Source organism: Neoarius graeffei, chromosome 4 (assembly GCF_027579695.1).
Source record: "Neoarius graeffei isolate fNeoGra1 chromosome 4, fNeoGra1.pri, whole genome shotgun sequence".
NCBI lineage: Eukaryota > Metazoa > Chordata > Actinopteri > Siluriformes > Ariidae > Neoarius > Neoarius graeffei.
This window is the reverse complement of record NC_083572.1, coordinates 46,836,617-46,854,388: the sequence shown is the minus strand read 5'-3', so window position 1 is coordinate 46,854,388 and position 17,772 is coordinate 46,836,617. Positions and strand designations below refer to the sequence as shown.

General features: G+C 42.7%; 1 pseudogene; it reads right to left on the bottom strand.

The window, feature by feature from the left end:
* Window positions 1-2,702: 2,702 nt before the first annotated feature.
* On the bottom strand, window positions 2,703-8,205 carry LOC132884581 (uncharacterized protein K02A2.6-like; annotated as a pseudogene).
* Window positions 8,206-17,772: the final 9,567 nt, after the last annotated feature.

The following is a 17,772-nucleotide window of genomic DNA, read 5'->3' as shown; positions in this document are numbered from 1 at the left end:
GCCTTTTGTCTTTTTTTGTCATTGCTCTTTTTTATGTCTAAGATCTCTGTTGTTGTAACTTTTTATATCCTCTTATTTCTTGTATGGTCTGTCATTCCGGAGGCCGGGGGGGTAAAGGGAGGAATAAATGGTGGCTACTTTGAAGAATCTAAAATATGAATGTATTTAAATACTTTTTGTTTGTCACATAGTTCAGTGTGTGTTCCATATGCTGTTTCAGAGTTTTGATGTCTTCAGTATTTTTCTGCAGTGTAGAAAATGGTCAAAATACAGAAAAACCTATGAATCAGTAGGGGTGTACAAACTTTTGACTGGTATGGTGTATGTACTACAAATCAATGACACTGTATAAATCACTTAATGATTTAATTTGCACTCTAAAAATTTACCTCTTCCCTTTGTTCATGACAAATCTTTTAATCACTGTCTATGCACTATTGTCTTTGTCTATTGTCTTTGTTTTGTTATATTGTACAGCATTTGTGTTGGTATCATAAAAAAAATCTCCAAGTAGTGAACATATTCATGAGTGATCAAAGCAAACATGTGAAAGTATTTTCAACACAAGAAGATAAACTTCACATCTTCACGCCACCATGTAATGTTCTTTATATTATATGGACACACACACACAAAAAAAAATAGTTAATCAAAAGAATTTTAATTTTGAACCAGTCTGCCATTTTGACAACGTGTGTCTACTCAGTGGGAAACTACTGGGAGTGATGTCATCAGAGTGAAATATCAGAAATTATTATACATACGGGCCACTCTTTCCATGGAATAAAAGCATGCATTCTATTCCCTTCTAGTGGGTTTATTGATAGCATGCAATATTGTTATCATATCGCTCCATGTATTATGCCACTCTCTTCAATGGAGAATGAGCATGCAATATTGTTACAATATTGCACGTTGTCAAGACAACACGACGTCACACGTCAGAGCTCATGCATAGATCCAATGACAAAACTTTTCTGCTGTGCATGCGCAAAATCGTTTCTTTGTCTTCTGGGAAAGACAGAAGACGAGGTTAATCCTAGGACGAGGCTACTGCTAGGATTAATCACTAAATAAATAAACTAAAAACTGAAACTGAAGATGTGCTAAACACCCGAAAGGCTACCAAAACATACCAACAGACATCAAAAAACTGGAAAAGAGACACGTTGGAGATGTAAAACTTCTGCGCTAGTGAGTAACTGTCACAGTTTGCAAACAAATATGGCTGCAAGGTTTGCTTCATTAAAAGTCGAAGATTTTGAGAGAATTTGGCTGCCAGGTCGCTCTGTTGTGTGTAGTTGTTGATATTGATTTTTAAAAGTAACTAAGTAAATTACACAGGGAAAATAATAATAATATTCATCTTGACTGCAGGGTGGCGCGGTGGTGTAGTGGTTAGCGCTGTCGCCTCACACCAAGAAGGTCCAGGTTTGAGCCCCGTGGCCGGCGAGGGCCTTTCTGTGCAGAGTTTGCATGTTCTCCCCGTGTCCGCGTGGGTTTCCTCCAGGTGCTCCGGTTTCCCCCACAGTCCAAAGACATGCAGGTTAGGTTAACTGGTGACTCTAAATTGACTGTAGGTGTGAATGTGAGTGTGAATGGTTGTCTGTGTCTATGTGTCAGCCCTGTGATGACCTGGCGACTTGTCCAGGGTGTACCCCGCCTTTCGCCTGTAGTCAGCTGGGATAGGCTCCAGCTTGCCTGCGACCCTGTAGAAAAGGATAAAGCGGCTAGAGATAATGAGATGAGATAATCATAATAATAATAATAGCTGGCTTTTTTCGTGGTCTATCAGACATATTCCATTCAGCTAGCTACTCGTCTTCGACTCGTTCAATATCATGCTAGCTGAATGGAATATGTCTGATAGACCACTCAAATCCAGCCAATATTATTTAAATATGTCACTCAGATCTGCTATGTATTTCGTAAGAAAAATACAAGTTTTTCAATACAAGAAGATAAACTTCATTTCTTCAAGCTCATGTGTGATTTTCTTTTTATTATATAGACACATTCACAAACAACAAGTACCCAAATTTATCAAAACAGTTCATTGATTTCCTCACGAGTGACATATAGAGATTGATGTCACAGTTTTGGTTCTCCATGTCCTGGATGTAGTTAGTATGATAGTTCTTAAATACACCTACTGGTGCACCTGGACACATCATCGGTGATGTAACCTGGGGTCCTCAGGTCTTTCAACATCAGACACTGTTGCATCTTCATAAAAAAAAAAACCAGAATGAATGTCCACACAGCAGGAATATAGTTTAGCGGGTTTTTTACTGGACCATAAACAGCATGGCAGGATAGCAACAAGAACCACCTGGCCCCCCCTACTTCCGGTTACACTTCTTGTACATTCAACACCAACCTTGACCTCTGCTAATCCCCATATGCCCCCTACTGGACTCTCATGTACTACAGCCTCCAAAAAGGGTGACTGACATGTACACTACCTGTCACTGCAACGGTTACTCTGTGAGGAACAAACAATAATTTTCCAGCTATACCACATCTCCTCCCCCCCCCCTTAGGTTAACAGCTCCTACATGTAAATGAACACTGTATCATACACACAACAAGCATTAACATATGGTAGTGGAACTTCTTTTTTTTCTAAACTAGACTAGGAAGGTACGTCCTTCCAGTGAGACCAGAACGCATTGTTGCTCTATTCCTGGAAAGATCTCACTCTATCTAACAAAGTCCTTGAGACGCACAGGTGGATGTCTCTCTCTCTGGGAACGTCGCACCACTGGTGCAACCGAGCTTGGTTGAACCTGGATCTCTGGAGCAGGCTGCAAGTCCTGTGGCTCAGACGATGAAGGTTGTGGTGTTATGTCCATCATTGAAGGCAAGAAGCCCTCAGTGTCCACTGTTCCCTCAGGCCGTGGCTCCAACACGATGTCCAGATTGCTGGGAACAGTGTCTGCCAATCCTGCTCTAACCTGATCCACGTGCCGTTTCAAGGTGTGACCATTCCCGATGGTGATGGTGTATGACACTGGACCTGATGAGCTTGTGACGACAGCTGGGATCCACTTTGGACCGTAGGAGTAGTTTCTGACAAACACATTGTCCCCTGGTGCAAAACTTCTCAGTCTTTTCTTGGTGTCATGATTTTCTTTCTGTTTCAGTTGCCTTTGCTGCACTTTTGTTTTCACATCAGGTATGAGAATGCCTAAAGCTGATCTAAGCCTCCATAACATCATCAACTCTGCAGGTGACAAGCCTGTTGTTGTATGCGGTGTGATGCGATAACTGAACATAAATCTTGACAGTCTGGTTTGTAATGTGTCACCTTTTATTTTCTTCATCCCCTCCTTGAAGGTTTGGACCGCCCTCTCTGCCAGACCATTGGAGGAAGGGTGGAAAGGTGCCGACCTCACATGATCAATGCCATTTTGTTTCATGAAAGTCTCAAATTCAGCACTGGTGAAACATGTTCCATTGTCTGTGACAAACATTTTAGGCAGACCAAACACACTAAAACTCTGTCACAGTTTCTCAGTTGTAGCCTGTGATGTTGCCGATTTCACAGGGTAAATGTCCATCCACTTAGAATGAGCATCGACAATGAGCAGAAACATCTCCCCAAGGAAAGGCCCTGCGTAGTCCACATAGATCCTGGACCATGGCCACTCCCAGGGGTGTAGTGGTGCAGTAGGTGGTGACTTATGGTGTTTTTGACACTCCTCACATGACTGCACTTCTCTCTCAATGTTCTCATCCATACCTGGCCACCATACATATGACCTTGCCAAACCTTTCATTTTTGACATGCCTGTATGAGTCTGGTGCAGGAGTTTCAGTATTTTGTCTCTGCCTTTAGTGGGAATAATTACTCTGGCTCCCCAGAGCACACACCCATCCCTCACACTCAGTTCCATTTTCCTTTGTTGATATGGCTTGAAGCGCACGTCTGTCTGTGCAGGCCAGCCTTTTAAGGTGTATTCATGGACTTGGGACAAGATGACATCCTTAGCGGTTCAGCGTTTGATTTGTGTGGTGTCAACCAGTGTGTCATCAAGTACATCCATCATCAATACTCGCTCCGTCATTTCTTTTTCAGGCGCTGTTTCTGACATCGGCAATCTGCTGAGCGCATCTGCATTTGCATGTTGTTTGCTTGGCCTATACACAATGTTGTACTCATAGGCGCTCAGTGTCACAGCCCATCGTTGAACTCTCAGTGAGCCCATCTGAGGTATAGGCTTTTTTACATTGAAGAGAGAGATTAGTGGTTTATGATCTGTATAAATAGTGAAAACTCTGCCATACAGGTATTTGTGAAATTTCTTGATGCCAAATATGACCACCAAGCCTTCTTTGTCAAGCTGAGAATACCTCTTCTCAGTAGGTGAGAGTGTGCGTGACATGAACCCCAAGGGTCTTTCAGTGCCATCATCCATTTTGTGTGACAATACCGCGCCCACACCGTATGGGGATGCATCACATGCAAGAACTAGCGGTCGGTCAGCAGAGTAATGAACTAACACATCTGCTGAGTTCAGCAGGTTCTTTGATTTCTGGAAAGCTTCCTCTAGTTTCTTTTGCCATGTCCAGCTCACATCATGTCTTTAAAGTTCATGAAGGGGAGCTAACAGGGTTGCCAGGTTGGGAAGGAATTTGTTGTAGTAGTTTAATAAACCCAAGTATGCTTTGAGTTCTGTAACATTAATTCGTGGGAGTAGGGGCATCCATGATGGCTTTAACTTTCTTCTCCACAGGATGGAGCCCCTGTGCATCCACTATGTGCCCCAAGTATTCCACTTCTTTTTGCATGAAGACACACTTACTTCTTTTCAACCGCAAACCAGCCTCCTCCAACCTTGACAACACCTCATCCAGATTCCGCAGGTGGTCTGCCTCATCCACCCCGCTCACCAAAATGTCATCCAAGTACACCACTACAAGAGGTATCCCTTTTAAGAGGCCTTCCATTGTCCTCTGAAATATGGCTGGTGCAGATGCCACTCCAAAAGGCAGTCTGTTGTACGTGAACAGCCCCCGGTGTGTGTTCACTGTCACATACTTTTTGGATTCGTCATTCAGGAGTATTTGTTGGTAGGCGTGGCTCATGTCCAATTTGGAGAACTGCTTTCCTCCAGAAAGTGCTGCAAACAGGTCCCCCATTCGGGGTATTGGATACTGTTCCAGGGAAGCCACTGTATTTACCGTAAGCTTGTAATCTCCACACAGACTTATAGTCCCTGTTGGCTTCAGAATTGGTACAACTGGCACCGCCCATTCAGCGTATTTCACTGGCGAGATGATGCCTTCTTTCAACAGTCTGTCTATTTCCTCGTCTACTTTTGCTCGCATGGCAAAGGGAACAGATCGTGGACGGAAGAAACGCGGGGGGGCATCATGTTTTACATGAATGGTAGCTCTGGTGCCTATCAGGGTGCCCAACTCATCTTTGAATACATCCTCATGTTTATTTAACATTTGCGGTAGTGGATTTTCTATTGTCTTGACCTGGTGCACTTTTCTGGCTTTACGACTGTTTTTTATTTCTGTCCAGTCCAGACATATTTCCTCTAGCCAGCCCCATCCTAGCAAGCTGGGGCTGTCTCCTTCGACCACCACAAGGGGCAGATTCCTTTCCTGCTGCTTGTATCTGACTCTGACAAGCGTTGTCCCCATCACCTTAACAGGACCCCTTGTGCAGAGCCGGTTCAGACCTCCATGGGGCCCTAGGCAAAATTCTGCTAAGGGGCCCTCTTAACTGAACCCCAAAATGTTCAACAGTCGCACCTGACACCCAGTGCTTCCACTCATCCCCCCCTTTAAACATATTGCACTAGTGTCGCCACCTGTTGGTCTAACTCCAAATAAATACAGACCAAATCAGACTAAATCAAATCGAACTAAATGTGTAACAAATTACTCACCATTAAAAATGTCCCTTTCTGCACTTTCTGGATGCAAAATCATCAATAATGTCATCATATGATATTTGCTTCCCCACATCATGGTTGATGCTCATGATGGCCAAACCACTCAGACGTTCCTGGGACATGGAAGATCTCAAATAGTTTTTGATCATTTTTAACTTGCTGAAGCTCCTCTCAGCTGAGGCAACTGTCACAGGCAGAGTGACAGCAATTCTCAGGGCTATCCAAAGGTTAGGATAGAGTTCCTCCAGATTTTTCTCACAAAGGCAAGAAAGCAGCTCAAAGGCAGTCATATTAGCTGATGGTAGGTCAGGTAAATTCTTGATTTCGTTTGCCAGATCAACTCCACTGATGTCACAGTCTTGGTTGAAGGTCAGAGTTTTCTCAAGGTCCATACACTGAGCCTTTAAGGAGTCACTAGACATCTGACATGCAGTGCTGAAGTTCAGCACTACTCCATATTTAGTCTTCACCTGGTTCAGAGTTTCAAATCGTTCATCAATGGATGCTATTGTGGAGTCAACCACAATGTTGAAGAAGTAAAATATAGATAAGGCTACTATTAATTCAGCTCCATCAAATTGGCTGCACTTGTTTTACCTTCAGATACTGTACTTAAAATGTAGGTGATTTAGATTATTATTTAGCCTCTTTAGCACCATTGTCATAATATTTCACGAGTTTTATTTATTCACTAATATATCTGCATCTATATTTGCCTGTGGGCTATCCAAGCAAACAAAATTCAATCTTAGTAAATATTTATCCATTACTTTCCATTTTGTATAAGTGCAGGTGTAACTACACTCAGAACGATTGATATAACACTTAAATTGTAGAAGCCAGCAAGACGCACACGGAGACCGTCCGGGGTCACCCAGGGCTCACCGCCCTGTTATGTAGGTCAAACACCGACTAGCCCCATCCCTCCCACTCTCCCACCCGGAGAGGAGAGTTACCTGACTGCTGTTCCCGCTGTTCATTTTCATGCAGTTTCTTTTTCCTTTTTTCACTCCCCGAGGGATAACTCCGCTTCATCTTGCTAGGTTGATGCACATGCACTGGGAATCTGACGTACACAAGCAGCACGACGGACGGTCATGTCATCACGTTTTGTTTTTTTTCTTTTCCCCACGGGGCCTCTATGAGTTTGCGGGGCCCTACGCAACATGCGTAGTGTGCGTATTGGGTGAACCGGTACTGCCCTTGTGTAAGTTTCCAGCTTAATTTTCATAGGCCTCAGACTAGGGGGTTTGGTGTGTTTCCATGTCCCTTTGAATGTCTCTTCATTCATTACTGTTAAGCAACATCCGGTATCAATTTCGAAATTGACATCCTTTCCCTCAAGTTGCATATCTACAGTGTAGGGATCTACTTTTCTCAGGTACCCCACACTCCAGCACCCTAATCTGTACAGCTTGCTCTGACACTCTTGTTTGCACTGGATGCAGTTCAATGTGAAGGGGTCCTCTTCTGAACTATCACTCTTTGTTACATCCTCTGCATCATGTACTTTGTGAGAACGATAATGTGAACTCTGCTTTGTCTCCTTCTTTATTTTTACAAATCCACTCTTTTTAGTTTTGCTCCAACAAGCTCTTGCTAAGTGTCCCACTTTACCACAAGCATGACATTTTTCTTGTTTGTACTTACAGTCCGCTGCTGTGTGCCTGGTTCCGTTGCATCGATAACACACTCTACTTTCTCCTTTAAAGGTGCGAGTCTCCCGCTGCCCCTTGGTTATGCTGAAGCATTTTGCTGTCGCACCCGAGGTCTGCAGATCCTGGGCATTTTTGTTTGCAGTCTCCAGCGACATGGCGATTGACAGAGCCTTGTCAAAAGCGAGCTCCGCTTCCGACAGGAGACGTCTTTGGATTCTGTCATTGTTGATTCCACAGACGATCCTGTCTCTCAACATCTGTTGCAACGTGCCACCATAGTTACAATCTTGAGCTAGGCGACGCAGCTCCACCACGTATTCCATGACTGTTTCATTGGGCTTGTGGGTGCGGGAGTCAAATTTGTACCTTTGCACAATTTCACTGGGTTTTGGATCAAAATGATTTTTCATCAGGAGAACCAGCTCTTGGAAGGTTTTGTCTTTGGGCTTAGCCGGGCTGAGCAGGTTACGCATCAGGCTGTAGGTTGCTGCTCCGACGACACTTATCAGTATAGTTCTTTGTTTTTCCTCCTCGTTAATTTCATTGGCTGCGAAAAACTGTTCAAGCATTTCAGTATACTCATCTCACGTCTGATTCTTGGGATCAAATGCTACTACCGTGCCAATTGTAGCCATCTTTACCTCCCGCTTTACCTCCCGCCCAGCTGGCGTTTCTCTCTCTTTGTCCTTTTTTTTACGTCTTTAATGTCCGTACGATGGCTTCCTTCCCACCAAACTACACCTCGTCGCCAAAATGATGTTGCATCTTCATTAAAAAAAAAACAGAACGAATGTCCACACAGCAGGAATATAGTTTAGCAGGTTTTTTACTGGACCATAAACAGCATGGCAGGATAACAACAACCACCTGGCCTCCCCCTACTTCCAGTTACACTTCTTGTACATTCAACACCAACCTTGACCTCTGCTAATCCCCATATGCCCCCTACTGGACTCTCATGTACTACAGCCTCCAAAAAGGGTGACTGATATGTACACTACCTGTCACTGCAACGGTTACTCTGTGAGGAACAAACAATATTTTTCCAGGTATACCACAGACACCCTCACCCAGGCGACCCCACCATGGTTGATCAGGCCGCGGTGTGTGTTCAGGTGGCATTCACTTGTCCCCATGGACCCTCTCTCTTTATCCAGAGCCATCTTGAGGCTCTCTCAGCTGCTTTGGTGATGTTCTTGATGGCTCTGCTCCTTGCTCCTCCTGTGATGCCCAGTACACTGAGTGCTTTGTGGAGTGAGTAGCCCACAAATCCTCTGCAGCCTACTTCAATGGGCATACACCTTGCCTTCCAGCCCTGCTCTCGACAGTCTGCCACTAGATGTTCATATTTGGTCTTCTTCCTTTCATGGGCCTCCCCCAGGCGGTCCTCCCATGGCACTGTCAGCTCCATGATAATCATGTTCTTGGTGCTGTCTGAGACCAGAAGGATATCTGGCCTCAGGGTGGAGCCAATAATGTGCTGTGGAAATCTCAGCTGCTTCTCCAGGCCCACTGACAACCAGGGCTTTGAACCGGTTCAAGGAACGAAAACGAAAACCGGGAACTTTTTCTATTTCACATGGAACAGAAACGAAACCAGAAACTTTATTATTTTTTATGTTCCGGAACAGAAACGCTTATTAAAAATAATGGTAACCGGTTAATACCGGTTTTTATTTCGTTCCTCAAAGTTTCTGTAGCCTACAAATAAGTCATTCTTCTCCTGCGCAAGTTTCTATGACCCGCTGGGGTTCACTTCCTGTGTGACGTTCGCTGACTGAATGGAGAGAGCGGGAAGGTGGACTACTATCATGTCTCCATGTGATAATAAGTGAATTACTGAGTGTCTGAGCAAAGAAGAGCCTGAACGTTGCGACCTCCCTATTGGCTGTTTGTAAAAATGTATCAGTTGTTGCCCTTCCCACGGGAATCATCGCGGGCTCGAGAGATGAGACCTGACGAGTTAGTTTGTTGGTAGCAGAACAAAATGTCTGGACACAAATCGGGTTTTCAGAAAAGGAAAGAAAATAAACGGAGGGTCGAAAATACAAAAAAGGAGGCAGAAAATGCAAAACGAGTTTTAAGGTAGGACAAATGGTTACTTTTTAAGGCAGCCCGCCGTGGCTGCAGGCTTTCAGTTGTGTCATTGAATGGTTACTTTTCTGAGGCAGCCCGCCGTGGCTGCCTGCAGGCTTATTTATTATAGCCCATTTAGTTAAAATAGTTGATATAAAATGTTTATAGTTATAGTTATGTGATGGTTGTCCTGATTTAGACTGTTTTTTTTTTTTTTTGGGGGGGGGGGGGGGGGGGGGGGATTGCGCGATGTTGCACCCGGGTCCAGATTAGGGCAGAACCGGCCCTGGCTACATTTCAGGTGTAGTTTGTTTTATGAATGTATGTACTTGCATAGATGTGCACTTGGTCTTCCAATATGGCGCCTAACAAAATCTCGCGGCGTGGTGACGTCATGCGGTAGCCCTCTATAGGGCCTGACTAGCCTTTGGTAACACACTAAACGAATTATCTTTCATTTTTGGCACTTTTTCTGTTTGTGTAGATGGGAAGACGTACTGAGAATCCAAATTGCCAACATTTGAAATAATAATTGTTTTGAATTATTTCTTGTCTTATTTAATGAAGGTTGTAATAGAATTAGCCTACATTTGGCTTAAGCTGGATGAGACAGAGACATAATTTTATAGCCATTTGTTAAACAGCTGACAGGGAACGTAATTAACCGTTCCGGGAACGAAATTTTTTTGTTCTAACCGGTTCGGGAACGTCTATTTAATGGTGGAACCCAAAACCGGAAACGTTAAAATTCCGTTTCTGTTCGGAACGAACCAATAGGAAAAAAATTCTGGTTCAAAGCCCTGCTGACAACTGTCAGTCCTGGGCTTGTAGCCAGGATCCCTGCTATCGCCCTCTTGTGTCCAGCCCACGGCTGCTCTCCTGCCTTGACAAATGCAACCGCTCATGTTATGTTGCGCACCTGGCTGCAGCTGCTGATCCCCTTGCTGATGGCTTCTGCAATGGGTTTCAGCACCTGGTTATGGTGCCAGGTGCTGAAACCCTGGCCGAGTGCTGTCAGGCAGGAGCTCAGGATGTATTCCAATGTTCCTTTTCCTGAGTACAGCGAGCAGTTCGGGGTCTCCACCTTACCCTAGGTGAAGAGGTTTGCCAGGCTAGACAGGACATCATACACTGCCTGAATCAGGAAGGTGATGCGGTGTGGCTCAGCCTGCCAGAGGTCCGACCAGGTGACTTTTCAGTCCATGGCTTGCTCCCACCGCATCCATGCCCCCTGTTGCCTTAAGCCAGAGGCTCTGCTTGATCTTCCTTCCTCCACTGCAGCCCTCACTTCCTCCTGAATCTGCCTCCGCCTCTCCTTCCCCTTGCCCTCCTTGTGCCGAAGTGTTGGGAACAATCCCAAGCCCGCTCTGCCATGCGCCACCACACCCACTAGATCTTTACTAGTGAAAAATATTAATGATGTATGTCCCAGTAAAACACTCATGTACATATATATATATATATATATATATACATTTTCCACTTTCTATCCCGTTCCTCTTATTGGAATGAAATATGGCAACTAGAGAGAGCAAGTCAACACTGAAAAAAAATATTGATCTTCCATCTAGATCATCATTATAATTGAGATTGAAATCTCAATGCTAAATAAATATTGGATCACCATTACAAAACCGATGAACCCTGACAATAAAGCAATGCTGATAACAGTGACGTTGGAATAATAGTGGTTTATAGTTGTCCTAATTATAATTTATTGAGCATTGATTTATAGTTGACCAGGAAATTATGACACGATATTGAAAAGCCACCGATTTATAGCTGAATGGGAGACCATCGTATGGTAGAGCAACGTTGCTGCACCCACACATCTCATTTATGAATCAATATCAGGTAAGTATGTATTTATTTATAATAAATGTCTAAATATCATATCTAATGTTTGAATGTTGAATTGGACCAAAATGAATATTCAGGGGCGGCACGTGGTGTAGTGGTTAGCGCTGTCGCCTCACAGCAAGAAGGTCTGGGTTCGAGCCCCGTGGCCAACGAGGGCCTTTCTGTGCGGAGTTTGCATGTTCTCCCCGTGTCCGCGTGGGTTTCCTCCGGTTGCTCCGGTTTCCCCCACAGTCCAAAGACATGCAGGTTAGGTTAACTGGTGACTCTAAATTGACCGTAGGTGTGAATGTGAGTGTGAATGGTTATCTGTGTCTATGTGTCAGCCCTGTGATGACCTGGCGACTTGTCCAGGGTGTACCCCGCCTTTCACCCGTAGTCAGCTGGGATAGGCTCCAGCTTGCCTGCGACCCTGTAGAACAGGATAAAGCCGCTAGAGATAATGAGATGAGATGAATATTCAGACAGTTATGGTTTATTTATATTGTTTATGCAGTTCTGTGCCTTTGACAATAATAAAATGCATGCTATTTTCATTATTTTGACATTAAAGTCAGCATTTTGCTTTTATGCTATAGAATTTTTTCTATTATTGATAGAGCTTGGATATTGTGCTATAGTCTAACATCAGTATAAAGTGGCATGAAACACTTGCCTATAAACCTTTAGCTGATGGTTCATTTCTGCCACATGAACATTTCTGAAACCATCAACATTGTTTTCTTTTGCTGTTTCTTTTCTCTGTCATTTGCTGCTTGTAGTTTAACACATTTAATGGTAATCGTGTCTGCCTGTTTTTAACCCTCTTAAAATGGTTTGCTGTGTTGTAACCTATAATACTCCAACAGCAATGTGCGAATACTATCTGCTAGTTAGCATCGCTAAAAGGCCTCCTCAGCACAACTATTTGACTTGAGACAACTTTTCTGACAAACCCGTGAACTTTAGCCAAATAATAACAAACAGGTCACTTTGACCAAAACCCTTTAAACGCTCTTAACAATATTCCTGGCTGCATTTCTGCCTGTTTACTGATATTTTGACCCATTTTTTTGTAATAAGGTGGTATTTAAAGCACTTCTTGCTGAACTGAAAACAAGAAAACTTGGTAACTCACTGTTCCAAGAGTCATACAGTCTGCTCCATCTGGGCTGAGGCTCTTTCTCCTGGGGCTCCAGTGGCTCTTCTCTCCAGAAGCTCATTGCTGATGATGCAGATGTGGTGCAGGAAGAAATTCCTGGTGGTGTTGCAGGTATAAATTGCCAGTAGTGTTGCAGTTGTAATCACTGTGTAAAATCGCACGTGTGATCCTGAGCTCACCAGTTTCACAAAAGGACATTTTTGAAAATAAACATTCCAAAGATTAAACACAAACATTTCAAAGCCCCACCTCAGTGACCCATGAAATCACAGAGCTTGTGCACGCGCACTCTTACAAAATCACACTCTGTATATCAAGACTTCATTATTCCTTCACTCTTGCAGATATTAAAGTGTACTAGTACTGGTCATGCTTACAACATTAATCGTGTTTTATGTATTACTTATAGACAAAAGATGTGCACATTCAGTCAAAAACAACACCGTAAAAGCACTTTTGTGGACAATTTTATTCCATGAATTACCCATGGAGGCAGAACCACGGGGAGCAGCCATTGCCGGCCCGAAGTGGGGTGCAGTCGTTGAGTCCGGGTTATCAGGTGCGAGTAAACAAGCATTGTTCTGTGGGTCGAGATTCCCAGTTCCCAGTCAAGTAACTTCAGAACACGTTGAATAAATTTAGATTTAATACTTGTAATAGATCTTTATGTTATGGCACATATCTATTATTTCATGGCATTATGTGCAAGTAGATTTGGTTGTACTTTGGGGTCGAGAGCTTCGCCAGTGAAGCTCAACAGGTTTAGAATTTATTGAGATAAATATCTTTGCAAGTTTTTTATCATACAAGCATGATAAACATATTGACAGAAACTGTATACTTTACACTTTCCTATGTGCCTAATGCCAAATAATATTCTAGTTTTTAAATTGCCTAAATTAGATGAAACATAAAACTTGTCACCTTACTCAGTCACACCGGAGTCGGAAGGCTGGGTGCCCACTTTTGCATTCATAAAAGACTATTCACATGATAATGGCATGATTATCACTTTCACTCTTCGGTTTTGATTGGTTCGACAGGATAAAATCTGTCTGACATAGTTTGGGCTATTTGGAGGTAAAACTTGTTGCAAGATGGCACACATTATATGCGCTTCGGATGATTCAGGACAGTGATTCAATTCATGATTCATTTCATGATTCAGGACAGCGATTCGGTTCAATCTTGAGAACTGTGACACTGATGATGAAAGATGCCTTTTTTTTTTTTACTTCGACTCGATCCAGCCAAAGATCAGCTTGAGTAAGTGTAAATATTTCCTCTATTTCTTATTAGCAGATTGGTTGATAATGTGTTATGTTAGACTGGTATTTGCAACACAGGGTCAGTGACCAGTCCACTGCAGCCCAGACAATTGGACAAACCAACGACTTTGCATCACTACCGGTGCCAGAACAGCCCATGAAGGAGGCAGCATGTCGCTGACCTTGCCTGCCTGGTGGAGCAGTGACTTAAAACTCGTGCATACTTGACAAGAGCTTATGATGAATGTTACATGACGGAACCACTGGTATCATACGTGATCTTCTGAAATAGCTAGTAATTAAAGTTCACTACAGCAATTGGACGAGGTTAAACAAAATATCGTGATTTGTTAGTGGTGAGCAAGCAGCAATTATTTACCAATGCTGAAAGCAGATACAAACAAATCACTGTATTTTGTGAAAACCAAGTTCAATAATTGTTTTATCATTCAAACTATTTTTTTAAATACTGATTATAAAGTTCATGCAACAAGTCAAATGATAAAGAAATCAGATGCAATCACTGCCTTATTTACATCTCATAGAACTCAAAATACACAAGTGTGAAGTAACTGCAGACCATGATTTGTAGGCAGTTATTTGCAGTTTGCTCAGCCAATCAAAAGGGCGTAAAAATAATTTAAAGTAATAGACACCTAAATAAATTCACTCTTCCCTATGACTCTGTGAAAATAAAGATATGATAATTTTCACCCACAACACGATTGTGAACTAGAAAAGCACTCGGAGAGTGCAGACCTCCGCCAAGAATCCTTTAAAAAATTTCGGGATCCAGAAGGTGATCCGGATCACCGCCAAAATTTAATGGATTGTTACTTGTGCCCAGTCACACCTCTGGAAAAAATTTCAGAGCAACCCGTTCATAACTTTTCCGTAATGTTGCTAACAGACAAACCAACAAACAAACCAACCAATGCTACCGAAAACATAACCTCCTTGGCGGAGGTAATAAAAAACCTTTGATAATAAAAAAGTGGGGAAAAAGAAACACCAAAGCGGCACAATTGAGCAGATGGAAACTGCACACGGGCGATTGCTCTAAGACAACGAGGGAGGCTCAGCCTCCTCTAAAAATGACGAACATCGTGTAGGATGAATTGCGCTAGGCTTATGTTATAGCCGACCTTATAACATTGCTATTTCAGATCCAGAATCATAGAAATATGTGCTCAACCCAACTACAGTGCGAAATCATTCCATTATAACTTTCCCCAGTTCGCCTAATGTGTGCGTGAGTTTTTCCCCTTCGTGACAGCGCGATGCAGCCCAGCTTCAGTGGACTTCAATGGCATTTGGGAGCTATGCGCTTTTCAATATCAAAATGCAAGACGGTTATTGGACAAATACTGCGAAAATGCCCGCCCCACGGACTCCCAGCCTCACAGTGGGAGGGACATGGCAAAGCTTTCCGCGAAGAGACTGGTGATTGGTGAAAGCGGCCGGATATTTTCTTTGATTGACAGCTCGTTTCAAATATAGACAGGCAGCGGTGAATTTCAGTTCAGTCCCATGCGGATTCGCAAGTGCTGTGGTGTATTGTAAGAGATCAGCTTACATTTCAATTTCAATCATTGCATACGGTTTCTACCAGCTTTTTTAGTTTGTATATATTTTCATTGTAAATAAAGTGTAAATATAGTATTGTCAAGTTTGCTATCTTAGTTCCAGAAATTTTGTTTATTTGAGTGACTGAACTTGAACTTGAGGGGGCTAGTCAGCTAGCAAGAAAGCTGCGCACGGATGCCAAGCATTGCTGATTTAATTTTGGCGAAGCCATTTGCCAGTCTTCCTTTCGAGGAAAAAATTAAAGAGCAGGGTAGACCAATGCCTCAAACTGACTTGGTGAAAAAGGTAGGGAATAATACTCATTCCTTTCAGCTCTCCTGGTACGAGAAAGTGAATTGGCTAACAGCAAGTGACCCACATCAACAACAGTAAATAGGCTACTTTAGTAATATGTCATGGATGGACCAAAAATATGGAATCTATTTAAAATGTTTATGCTGAGTATATTATATTGGAATATATATTTTTCTGGATATGAATTAAACACCGCTACAATTTGGAAAACATTTTTAAACAAAAACACAGCCGAGAACATTTCACACTACAGACCTGGATTAAAAGTGAAGGGTTATCAAAATTGTCAATAAAACATTTCTCAGTCAAAATAAGTAAAATATAGGGAAAGTGTCATTGAATGAAATGTGTGGCACCCAGCTCTATGTTTGGCTCCCCAAGGTCAGTGCTTGTGCCTATTCCAGAACACTCTGCTGTTACTGCTGAGGTTCCTGACAAAGAGCTGCTTTCAATAATGATCAATTTTTAAACAACATGCCACAATTTTAAAATATAAAATGTTAAAATATACCCCCCAACATCATGTATATTGGACAGTAGGCTAATGGGCCAAAAGAACCTGTTATTTCACAGTTTGTGACCCTGCCAACAATCAGCCAGATCAGAGGCAAGAGTATGGGCAAAATTGATGCTTTTTCTTTTTTCTTTTAAAATCTGGAAATATCGTAACTGACCAGCCTCCCCTGTTTGAAAGACTACCAGCCGCCACTGAAACTGCAGCACCTTGTTTTGACGTGGATCGGGGAATCTCCAGAAACCAGAAGTGCGTACTGTAGAGGAAAATATAATTTTTAGAGAATTGATGATTTTTAGAGAGTAGTGATCCTTAGAAGGAAGGTCAGAGACACTGTGTCTCATGTTTATGTAAGATGAAGTATGTTGTTTTGTGTTAAACTCTTCTATTCTGCAAGGTTATCATGAGTGTGTCTACATACAGACATAGAAGAGAAGATGCCCCTGACCGTGAAAGGAGATAATAGGGGAACATCTGATATGTCAGTCATGCTAAACTGTATAAAAAAATGTGTTGATAACAGAAGGCGCTTCTCTGGTGAAACGCTCTGTGGTCTTCATTGCGGAGAAGCCAGCTCTTGTGAGAGTATAATAAACTCATATTTCTGTCTGCTTTTTCCTAACAACCTCGAGGTGTTGAATTATTACGCTTTTCCACCATACGCACACAGCATCTAAAGCCAGGATTTTTAAACATCATTTTCCATCACTACCAAAGAAATACAGACAAGCCCTGTCACTTAATAACATGGCAGTTTATTTAGAAATATTATGGTATTAATGCAGTATTCCTTTGTGGTACTTTACAATACTGAAAAGGTTTTAAAATAATACTGACATAGAAATAAATCCACTCTTCTCTATGACTCCGTGAAAATAAAACAATCTGGCAGACAGATGGTGCACTCTATTGTACATGTACTACATTACTCCAGAGTGTTGAAAATGCTTGAAAGCAATGACAAACACAGGCTTGAACAGTGGGTGGGTACTTTTAGGTAGCTGGGAAAATATTTTATTTTATCCTTCAGATAATAAAATAAGTAGAGTAGATATACACTCGCACTGTTCTGGTACAGTGGCTGCAGTCTAGTGACTACTTTCCACTACAGTTGTTTACACTAAGTGACATATCTCTGTGCCACACTGTGCATTTGGGAGGTCGGTATTCGGTAGGTAATTGCCAAATTGGAACAAAAACAATTATTTTATCTTGGCCTGAGTTACTTCTCATCTCATTATCTCTAGCCACTTTATCCTGTTCTACAGGGTCGCAGGCAAGCTGGAGCCTATCCCAGCTGACTACGGGCGAAAGGCGGGGTTTACCCTGGACAAGTCGCCAGGTCATCACAGGGCTGACACATAGACACAGACAACCATTCACACTCACATTCACACCTACGGTCAATTTAGAGTCACCAGTTAACCTAACCTGCATGTCTTTGGACTGTGGGGGAAACCGGAGC